We start from the raw sequence: 12,500 nt of genomic DNA, 5'->3' as shown, positions 1-12,500 counted from the left end.
GTTTGAGGCTTTAATGGGCCCGCCACAATCCAGATACCACACACCCAACCCACCCAAACTCCAAGCACAGTGTATGTGTGCGTGCATGTATGTGTGTGTATGTATGTATGTGTGAGTGAATATGTGTGTGTGTACAGGTGTGTGCGTGCATTTATATGTGTATGTGTGTGTATGTATGTGTGTGAGTGCATATGTGTGTGTGTACAGGTGTGTGTGTGCGTGTATATGTGTATGTGTGTGTATGTATGTGTGTGTGAGTGCATATGTGTGTGTGTACAGGTGTGTGTGAGTGTGTTTGTGTGTGTGTTTGCATGTGTGTCTGAGTGTGTGTGTGTGTGTGTGTGTGTGCAAGTATGTTTGTGTGAGTGTGTTTGTGTGTGAGTGTATGTGAGTGTGTAAGAGAGAGAGTGTGTGTGTGTGTGTGTGTGTGTGTGTGTGTGTGTGTGTGTGTGTGTAGCATTATCTAGACATTATGTGATGATTGTAAATGAGCATCAATGTCATACAGGAGGGGTTGTTTGTGTCCAATCTTCTGTGGAAAGAACATTTCAGGTCACGAGGAAACATTAACTTGCTCGGAAACAGGTGAGTGTCGGTGACAGGAAGGGCATCCAGCTGTAGAAAATCTGCCTCAAGAAATTCTATCTAACCCATGCAAGTGGACATTAAAACTGTAGCGGTGGCGGCGGCGATGGTGGTGGTGGCAGTGGCAGTGGTGACGGTGACGACGGTGGCGAGGTGGTATTGTTGAAGATGGTGGTGGTCGTCGTCGTCGTCATCATCATCATCGTCATCATCGTCGTCATCATCATCATCGTCATCATCGTCGTCATCATCATCATCGTCGTGGGGTGATGATAATGACAAAGACAATGTTGATGATGGTAACGATGATGGTGATGATGATGATAGGTTTTCACACACGTTTTTCTGAACTGATTGGAAAGAAGAGCAAATCTAAATATTGATGACATACCTGATAACGATCAGAGATCAAACTAATGGGAAGCTGCACAGATATAAATATTGATAAGGTATTGATGGCGATCGGAGATCAGATTGGAAAATAGGTCTGGATGTAAATATCATAATGCTTCATTTTTTTTTTTTTTTGTCCTTGACAATGATAATTAATTAGCCCACAATTAGTTAATTAGTCTGTAAGATTATAATTTTATCAATTGTAATTGTGTTTCTCAATTAATCTTGCAGTCAAGACAACAATGTGTGTGTGCGCGCGCGTGTGTGTGTGTGTGTGTGTGTATGTATGCATTTCTCTGAATGTGTATGTGTGTGTATGTGTGAGAGTGTGTGTGTGTGCGTGCGTGTTTCTGTGAATATGTGTTTGTCTGTAGCTGCATGTGTTTCATGTATGTGTGCATGGCCTTGCTGTGGAACAAGCTTCCAGGGTTTCGGGCATGGTTGTGTGGTAAGAAGTTTGCTTCCCAACCACATAGTGGCAGGGTTCAGTCCTACCGTGTGGCATCTCGGGCAAGTGTCTAATACTATAGCCTCAGGCAGACCAAAGCCTTGCGAATAGATTTCATAGACAGAAACTGAAAGAAGCCCATCATGCATGTATATATACATATATGTGGTGTTGGTGGTGGTGGTGGTGGTGGTGAAGATGGTGGTGGTAACTGCCCGAAATGGTCATGACTTCCGGGACATGACTGATGAAAGAAAGCCAAGAATGACCCGTCCTTCTTTCGCCTGTCCTTCTAATTGTTGTTTCTCTTGTCCACCTTTGCATCGTCTATCTGTCCGAATGTTTTAATGCCCTCTATTGCGTTTTTGTTCCATTTATATATATATATATCGTGGCCGTTGCCAGTACCGCCTGACTGGCTCCCGTAGGATTTTCGAGCGAGATCGTTGCCAGTACCCCTGGACTGGCTTGTGCGGGTGGCACATAAAAGACACCATTTCGAGCGTGGCCGTTTTCGTGCGGGTGACACGTAAAAGCACCCACTACACTCTCTGAGTGGTTGGCATTAGGAAGGGCATCCAGCTGTAGAAACTCTGCCAAATCAGACTGGAGCCTGGTGTTGCCATCCGGTTTCACCAGTCCTCAGTCAAATCGTCCAACCCATGCTAGCATGGAAAGCGGACATTAAACGATGATGATGATGATTATGATGATGAGTGGCTGTGTGGTAAGTAGCTTGCTTGCCAACTACATGGTTCCAGGTTCAGTCCCACTGCGTGGCACCTTGGGCAAGTGTCTTCTATTATAGCCTCGGGCTGACCAAAGCCTTGTGAGTGGATTTGGTAGACGGAAACTGAAAGAAGCCCGTCATATATATGTATATATATATGTGTATATGTGTATGTTTGTGTCTGTGTTTGTCCCCCCAACATCGCCTGACAACCGATGCTGGTGTGTTTACGTCCCCATAACTTAGCGGTTCGGCAAAAGAGACCGATAGAATAAGTACTAGGCTTACAAACAATAAGTCATGGGGTCGATTTGCTCGACTAAAGGCGGTGCTCCAGCATGGCCGCAGTCAAATGACTGAAACAAGTAAAAGAGTAAAAGAGTATATATTTACAGGGTGCGATGGCTAAATTGTCACCATTTTACAACTTTAATTTCATGCATGCACGTTGTTTTTTGATTTTGTCAACTACACAGTATCATAGGGTCAGTTGGGCACTGTCTATGAGAAAAAGGTGACTGGATAATATTCCTAGTCTTAGTTGGTCATGGTTGGAAACCCAGCCTGAAAATCTAATGACATTTGCTTCTGACAGGACCCTATGGAAGACTTGCCTGAGAATTCTACCCCCAATGGTCCTTCCAGGAAAAAAACAGATGGGTGCATGAATGAAAGGATGGATATTAAAGAAACTCTTATAAAATAATATATCATTAATAATTTTTAGTCAAAGAATATTCATCTTTAAATATTGCAATTGTATTGAGAAATTTTGTAATAGTCTTTTTAAGCATATGTTTGTGTGTGTGTATATATGCGTGTGCATGTGTTTGTGTGTGTTTGGGTGTATGTGCTTGGACGAGTGCCTCTGTGTGTGTGTGTGTGTGTGTGTGTGTGTATGTGTGTGTGCGTGTGTATGTGTGTGTGCAAGTGTGTGTGTGTACCCATTTGTGTATGTACTCGAACTGCTTAGCAACAGGCACTGGTTTGTTTACATCCCTGTGACTTAGCAGTTTGGCAAAAGGAGAGTGATAGATTAAATACCAGACACGGAAAGAAAAATGTAATGGCATTGATTTGTTCAATTAAACCCATGAAGGTGGTGCTCCAGCATGACCACAAGTAAATAAATTTCTCTGTGTATGTGCGTGTGTGTGTGTGCATGTGTGCCTTAATTTGTGTATGTGTGTGAATGCACATGTCTGTTAAAGTATGTCTTTGCATCAGAGCATATGTGTGCATGAGAGAGCAAGAACATATGTGTGTGTGTGTCTGTGTGTGTGCGTGTCTGTGTGTCTGTGTGTCTGTGTGTTGAAACCTTGGTCATACAAAATAAGACAGTAATATAAAGAACAAGAAGAGAGCAGGAAAGCTGGCAGAAACGTGAAGACGCTGGGGAAAAATGCTTAGTAGCAGTTTACTTGTATTTAGATTCCAAGTTCAAATTCTACCAAAGTCCAATTTGCATTTCATCCCTTTAGGCGTCAATAAAATAAGGACTGGTTAAGCACCGGGGTCAATGTAACTGACTTCCCCCTCCTCTCAAAAACTGTTAGCACTGTGCAAAAATTTGAAACCATTCTTCTACTTCTTCTTCTTCTTCTTCTTCTTCTTCTTCTTATCGTCGTCATCATCATCATCATCATTATCATTATTATTATTATTATTATTATTATTATTATTGCTATCATTATTATTAAGGTAGCAAGCTGGCAGAATCGTTAGCATATTGGACAAAATGCTTAGCGGCATTTCATCTGTCTTTATGTTCTGAGACCAAATTCTGCCGAGGTTGACTTTGCCTTTCATCATTTCAGGGTTGATAAAAATAAATACCAGTTGAACACTGGGGTCAATTTAACTTGACTTGAACCCCATCCCCCATATTTGTTGGCCTTGTGCCAAAATTTGAAGTCATTATGGCAATAATAATAATAATAATAATAATAGTAATTATTATTATTATTATTATTATTATTATTATTATTATTATTATTATTATTGTTATTATTATTATTATTATTATTATTATTATTATTATTGTTGTTATTATTATTATTATTATTATTATTATTACTATTATTATTATTATCATTATTGTTATTATTATTATTATTGCCTTTGCACAGCTTCTAACGCTGGAGATGTACTACAGTGTTAGCTGTCCACTACCAGTGAGCTAAGGTAACACCCCCTTATTTTTTGAGCACCATCCAGAGTATTCGAGCGATTCCAAGCAGTACTGTTTTCTGCAAGTGCTCCACCCTTATTGCAGCCCCTATTTGTTCCATGTACTTCTCGAGATTTTTCCTCACTGTTCCCAGGGCTCCGACAATTATTGGTACTACTGCTACCTTTTACATCCACCACAACTGCTTAACTTCCCAAGCTAACCTGTCATCTCTCTCAACTTTTCTTTCTTCCTTATTGCATATGTTGTTGTCAGCTGGGCATGCTATATCTATGATCCAGCATAGTTTGTTTTCTTTCTCAATTAAGACTATTATTATTATTATTATTATTATTATTATTATTATTATTATTATTATTATTATTATTATTCCTTCATAACACAGTGTAGGTAAAAATGCATCGGAGTCTTTAGTCATCTGTCAAGTCACAACAAGGATCTCAGACAGATAATACTTTCCTTAAGATGTGCCCAATAAGGCTGCTTTTTACAAGACATCAATATTACATGGGATTTCCAGTTGCCTTTTAAGAAGTTTTGAAGTTTCAAAGGGATTGAGCCCAACGCTCCAATCACCACTGGTATCACTTTTACATTATCCTCTTGCATTATTATTATTATTATTATTATTAATTTTATTATTATTATTATTATTTATTATCATTATTATTATTATCAAGGCAGCAAATATGCAGAGTCATTACCGCGCCTGGCAAAATGCGTAGTGGCATTTTATCCATCTTTGCATTGCGAGTTCAAATTCCCCTTTCGTCCTTTCAGGGTCGACAAAATAAGTACCAGTTGAATACTGGGGTGGAGGGGGTGATGTAATTGACTAACCTAACTCCCTTGATATTGCTGGCCTTGTGTCAACATTTGAAATCAGTATAAGGGACAAGAAGCTTTTATGTTGTGTTTACCAGATGAAACAGGTGGAGTGTTGATCGTTAAATACAGGTGTATTGTTGATCGTTAAATACAGGTGTATCTTCTCTCTTTTATCTTTCACTTGTTTCATTCATTTGGCTGTGGCCATGCTGGGGCACCACCTCAAAGGGTTTGGTTAAATAAATCAACCCCAGTACTTGTTTTTTTTTTTTTTGTGAAGCCTGATATAAAGTCTATCAGTTGCTTTTCGCTAAACTGCTAAGTTACAGGGACGTAAACACACCAACACCTCTTGTCAAGCAGTGGTTGAGGATGAACACAAAAATACAGATACATACACACACACATACATACATATATATAAATATACACAGGGCAGTCTCTGTCTACTAAATCCACTCACAAGGCTTTGGTTGGCCAAAGGCTACAGAAGAAAACATTTGCCCAAAGCGCCACACTGTGGGACTGAACCTGGAACCATTTGGTTCAGAAGCAAACTTCCTACAACACAGCCACGCATACATACATACATACATACATACATACACACATATATGCCCATCCTTGTGTGTGTGTGTATGTTTGTGTGTGTGTATGAAGGTATGTATGTATATATATGTATATATATATATATATATATATACATATATATATATATATATATATGTAAATGTATGAATGTATATAAATGTATTTATATGTTTGTATATATATGTATATATATATGTATATGTATATATATATGTATATGTATATAAAAATGTATATATATGATTGACCGTTGACTGAACACTATTCAATTTTTTTTCTCCGTGTTTTTCTCCTTGTCTCCGTATTCTTTCTGTTGAAGAGCGTAGCTCGAAACGTCAAAGACTTTCCGTATTCCCGAGCGTCATACTAATATATACTTTTGTTATTTACACCACCTGTCCTCGTCTGTTGTTATTTTTTGTATATTCTCCCATATATATACATGTATATGTATGTATATATTCACACACATGTGTATAGATAGACAGACAGGCAAATAGATAGATAGATAAAAAGATAGAGAGATGAACAAAAAGGCAAAGACAGACAGACTAACATAAAGTCACTGACAGATACCCTCCAGCCCCTAGCCCACAGGGGACACTGTCTCCTCCCTCAACCTTCTCTACTACTACTTTAATGGCCTCTGCTCCTCATAACTAACTAGTCACATGCTGCCATACCACCTCCTCAAAGATACTTCATGCACACTCATCTCAAATCCTCTCCTCACCGTTGTTCTGTCCATCTCCAACCCCACCAGGCCCCGCCCTAACCAATTGTGCCCAGGCCTTAATTCGCAGAATATGGGTCCTCTAGAACTCCCTGCTGCCCAGTCTTCATGTTTTGTCTACAAGATTTAACTTGTAACAGTTTGTTTTAAGCTGTAATTTAATGGTATCAGTCCTGCTGGTCTTGAAGGGAGAGTCTGGTGACGGCATTGGGCACGTGCCCTCCCTTCAAACCTGGTGAGTAAAGACAAGATAGATAGACAGGCAGACAGACAGACAGACAGATAGACAGATAGATAGGTAGATAGATGGATGGATGGATGGATGGATGGATGGATGGATGGATGGATAAATAGATAGATAGATAGACAGACAGACGAATAGACAGGTAGATAGATAGATAGATAGATAGATAGATAGATAGATAGATAGATAGATAGATAGATAGATAGATAAACAGACAGAGAGACAGATTGATAGACTGACCAACAGACAGGCAGACAGACAGATAGATAAATAGATAGATAGAGGGGTGGACAGATAGAGAGAGAGATGGACAGATAGACCGACAGATAGATAGACAGAGAGACAGCAGACAAACAGATAGACTGATAGATAGATAGATATCATGTTGGGCAGATGGGTAGATGTACAAACATAAGGACAAATCGACTAGTAGACAAATAGACAGACAGACAGACAGATAGATAGATAGATAGAGAGAGAGAGAGAGAGAGAGAGAGAGAGAGAGAGAGAGAAAGAAAGAGAGAGAGAAAGAGAGGAAGTTTTAAAAATGCCAACTGTTTGTTACGATATATCTCTAATTCTATGTAGAACAACTGGAATATTGTAAATATGGAAAGATGGTCACACAGAATGACTGTAAGGTGTGTATGGAAGCGGTATGGCGGCGGTGACGACGGTGGTGGTGGTGGTGGTCGTCATCGTCGTCGTCGTAGTGGTGGTGGTACGCTGGTGTGAGATTCCATGGTGACATAATGACAGATGGTGGGAAATCTGGGAGTCTTGTGTGTGACGAGAACTGCCGGGAAGAGCATGAGGGAGACGGTGGTTAAGAAGTGGTGGTATGGTTTGGTGGTGGTGAGGTGTGGTGGGTGGTATGGACTGACGGAGGGGTGTTGTGGTTCGATGGTGAGATGTGGTGGTATAATGTATAATGGTATGGTCTGATGACAAGTAGTTGTGGATGGTATGGTACGATGAGGAGGCATGATGGATGGTATGCTGTGATGGTTCAACATGAGTCTTAAGGTGTGGCAGATGGCAAGGTATGAAGTGCAGTGGATGGAATGGGCATGGTATGCTGTGATGGTGAGGTGTAGTGGATGGTATGATGTGATGGTGAAGTGTGGTGAATGGTATGGCATGACGGTATGTTGTTATTGTACAATGTGGACATGAGGTACAGTGGTTGTATGGTGTGTGTGAGGTGTAGTAAATGGTATGGTGTATGGTGGAGTATGGTAGATGGTATAGTTTGATGGTGAGGTACAGTGAATGGTATGGAGTGATGGTATGATGTGAGGATGAGATAGAGTGATGGCATATGATGGAGAGGTATAATGAATGGTATGGTGAGATGGTATGGTGTGAAGGTGAGGAGTGGTGGATGGTATAGTTTGATGATAAGGCACAGTGAATGGTATGATGTGAGGATGAGGGGAAGTGGCTGATTTGATATAATGGTAAGGTATAGTCAATGGTATTCTGTGATGGTATGGTGTAAGGGTGAGGCCTTTTGTTATGGTTTTATGACAAGGTGATGGTAACATGTGGTGGTAAGATGTGATGGTATGGATGTGGCAGAAAGGTGAAACGGTAGCCTGATGGTATGGTTAACACGAGGTATAGCATGATGGTGTGATGGTATACCATGGTGATATTTATGCTGATGGCATGGTATAAGGGCAGATCTGCTATTTGGAGAGGAGAAACAAACAAAACTCACCTCTGTGTCGCCGCCGATATATCCAAGAACGGTCAGTAAAATACAGAGTTGACAGCAGAAGCGAAGTCGGTAGTGATGGGTTTATCCTTTCTTTTCCAGCTGCAGGAATGTCTCCAAGAATTACAAGTGACTTTGATTATTCCATGTGAAATGTATGTTAAGTTTATTATAGCATGCTGGGTACAAGTGTATATAATTATGTATTATCGGTGAAGACACAGAGCAAGAGAACGAGAGAATGAGAGAACGAGAGAATGAGAGAAAATAAGAGAGAATAAGAGAGAAAACGAAAGAGAATGAAAAAGAGAAAATGAAAGAAGAAGAGGGCGAGGGTGAGGGTGAGAGGTACAGTTGTGAGTATTTACATCGAGTTACGTATACACAATGTGCATGTGTGTGCATGTACAGATCTGAATGTGTGCGTATATATACTTATATATGAATATACATACGAGCGTATGTATATCAGTATGGATATATTGTTAGATAGAGAGAAAGAGAGAGAGTGAGAGAGAGTGAGAGAGCGTGAGAAACTATGGATATATGAACGTGTGAATAGAACTAACAGTTGAAAATACTGTTGAGTGCTTAGAAGCACGCATGATCGTACATACACATGCGCGCAAATATATTATTATTATTATTATTGTACAACAGTTGATTGGTTTCGATGATATATCGAAGCTATCGATGTGATTATTGGTTTGTAATTCGCATAAAACGTGAGGAAACGACAGCAGCAAATAGAGAATGTTACAGCACGATGTCTCTCACACGACCAGATTCTTGTTAATTCTGTCAAAGCATAAGGCGCGCGCGCGTGCGCGTGTGTGTGTGCGGAAGAGGAGAGAAAAGATACGACAGAGGATGGGATGAAGAAAATGCGAACGTTCAATACAATAACCACTCACATGTGCGTCGCAATAAACATGCACACACGCAATTATCTCTCTGTCTCTTTTGTCCGCCTCCCTCCTATCGCTCTGCCTGTCTCTCTCTGTCGCTCTCTGTCGCTCTGTTTGTCTCTCTGTCTCTATCTTTCCTATTGTCTCTCTATCTGTCTCTGCCTTTCTTACATTTACCTCTGTTTCCCTTACTGTCTCTCTATCGCTCTAGCTGTCTTTCTTTCTTTTATCTACTGAAGAGCACAGCCAAAACGTTTGGCTTTATGCTAAACAAACAACTTCTAAATGACCATTAAAAAAAAAATCTCGCAAAAACAAAAAATAAATAAACGAAACTCACATACGTATATCTGGAAAATATGGCATTACTAGTTCCGTTCGAAAGATTTTATATAATTCCTTTGAGGAAAATATCACCTGACTATATCGGAAATGTTCCAATATTAAAATTGCCGTCTGATCGAGAATAAACATTGATTACAACCGTCGAGAAAAGATTATTTTATTAATAATAAACATAATGATAATGATGATGATGATGATAAACACTATGCTCTACAAATGTTACTACTACGATAACTACTACTATTAATATTACTCAGAATATTATTATGACTGCTACTGCTACTGCTGCTGCTGCTTATTGTGAGGAACGGTGTTATATTGGAATGGCTGGTTCGTTTCGAAGGAGATTATTATTATTATTATTATTATTATAACGGAGGACAGTAACACAAGTGGTAAATCTACACGGGGAACATTCCAGGCTGCGTTTATTCATTGTGACGGGAAAAATAGAAAACGGGGAATGGGAGGAAGGAAACGAGTACGATTGAACTGTAACCGGAAACAAGGTGAATGGAAGGAAAGTGAAAGTGAAAGTAGAAATAGTGATAGAGAGGAGGCGAAAATGAAAGAGATAGAGAGAAGAAATATGCAGAGTGAGGGAGCTAGGGAGAATGAGAGACAGATAGACAAAGGGGACGAGATCGAGTGAGTGAATGACAGTAAGAGAGAGAGAGAGAGAGATTACGAAGTGAGCGAGAGTGAAAGTGAGAGACAAATAGACATTGGGTGAGGGAAAAAGAAAGCAATAGACAAAGTGAGCGAGAATGAGTGAGGGGAGAAAAGAGAGAGTGAGAGGGGAAGCGAAAAAGAGAGTGGGCGAGCGAGAAAGAGAGATGAGAGAATCAGACAAAATGAGTGAGTGTGAGTAGAGGAGTGACAGACAGACAGAATTATTTGAATGAGGGAGAGAGAGAAAAAGAAAGACAGACAAAATGAGAGCGGGGAGTGAGGGAAGGATGGAGACAAAGAAAAACAGACAGCATAAGGGAGCAAGAGAGAGAGAGAGAGAGTAATAAAGAGAGATAAAGAGAAAAGGGTAGAGAGCGAGCGAGAGAGAAGTGAGAGAGTAAGTGAGAGTGAGATTTATAAAGAATGTGTATAAGATGCAATAATTAGCTCGTCGGTCGATGATGATGTGTTGGGTTGTCTGAATAAACGACTTTCTTTCTTGCAATATTGATCTCTCAGAGAAAAAGAGAAACTCTAACGTCGTCGTCATTCGCACTTTCTCGCTTTACCTCGGTGGATTGTTTTAGTAGTTTAGGTTTTTATTTAGTATTTGTTTTATTTAGTGTTTGTTTCGTTTTTGATTTTTTTTCTTTCTGCGCTCCCCCCACATCGCATTGAAATTGTTCTCCCTACACATACACACATACGCGCACGCATACATATATACCTACATACATACATATGCACACATAGACACATACATATATGTACACATATATATATTATATATATATATATATATATATATATATATATATATATATATATATATATATATATATATATATATATACATACACACACACACACACACATATATATATATATATATATATACACAGATACACATAAATACATGCCTATATGTATGTATGTATGTATGTATGTATGTATGCATGTATGCATGCATGCATGTATGTACGTATGTGTGTGTGTGTTAATGTAGGACTATACATGTGTGAACATGTGCGGATATATATATATATATATATATATAGATAGATAGATAGATTGATTGATACATAGATACATAGATAGTCGTCCTATTAAGTCATGTGTAATCCTGTATGAACTTCAAATGGGTGTACATTAATCATATATGGAGACCTTCTCCCGCTTGTTTGATTCTTGCGTGTGAGGGAGGGATGTGTGTGTGTGTGTGTGTTGGAAACAGGACAGTGAGTCATGCGAATAATATTTTTCACTTTCTTTGTCGTGAAGAATTGCCTCCCTCTGCTGTTAGGGAGACAACAGGGCTCTGTTGAATTTAGGGATCACGGAAACTGTAGGAGGCAACAAAAAAAAATGAGGGAGAGTGTTGTAATTTATCGAATCCTTTGGATGACAGGCCTGTACATTTTGAGTTTGCTTTAGGTTCGAACTGACAACATAATGAGGTCACATCAAGCTTCTCACTAGTTGACATTACATATCTAAATAGGAATTGTGTTAGTTTACATTGTGCAGGACTGGCAAGATGGGAATCGTGGGTTTTCCTAGTACAGTTAGACATTCACTATCAACAAACCGTGACCATTACAAATCGATAGACTATCGTCAAGGACATCTTAACACTGTTATTATAAGCTATCCTTCCGGGACGAAATACCTAATCAGCTATCATGTTAGTTTACTGTTACAGCTGGTTTGTGAGAGTGAGGGCTATCGGGTTTCCCTAGTTAACATTTATTAACATCAGACCTTGAATGTTCGAATGATAAGGCCATATCGCCAGGTTCCGTCTCAACACTTATAGCTAATCTCCAGGCGCCTCTCAGGAGCCTATAGTATTAATTTAACTTTTTGCTTGTCCAAAGTATTTTCATAAGTTGGTATTAAATGTCCATGCTTGTTTTCAAACTTTTATTTAACGTTTGTTGAAAATATTTCTGTTATTAAAATTTGTATAATAAACTTTATATCCTATATAAAATTTTATGTAGTTTTTACCAAGTCACCAATTTACGATGTGGTGGTTTATCTACGACATCATGTCGGAACGTCACCAGTTTTTTTTTATATTGTGTAGGTCGGGAAGCTGTTGTTGGC

The 12,500-nt window shown here is 39.2% G+C and overlaps 1 protein-coding gene across 2 annotated transcripts in view; it reads right to left on the bottom strand.

Moving 5' to 3' along the window:
• LOC106872844 (synaptotagmin-12) overlaps positions 1–9,871 on the bottom strand; it is a 57,170-nt gene extending 47,299 nt beyond the window's left edge. The window contains exon 1 of one of the 2 annotated variants that reach the window (XM_014920096.3): positions 9,715–9,871. The gene's annotated coding sequence lies outside the window, so the exon portion shown is untranslated. Of the gene's footprint in view, positions 1–8,469; positions 9,620–9,714 lie in introns of those variants that run through there. The other variant, XM_014920015.3, reaches the window with a different exon arrangement.
• Positions 9,872–12,500: the final 2,629 nt, after the last annotated feature.

This window comes from Octopus bimaculoides, chromosome 22 (genome assembly GCF_046866305.1).
Source record: "Octopus bimaculoides isolate indiv1 chromosome 22, ASM4686630v1, whole genome shotgun sequence".
NCBI lineage: Eukaryota > Metazoa > Mollusca > Cephalopoda > Octopoda > Octopodidae > Octopus > Octopus bimaculoides.
This window is presented reverse-complemented; position numbering and strand designations above follow the sequence as displayed.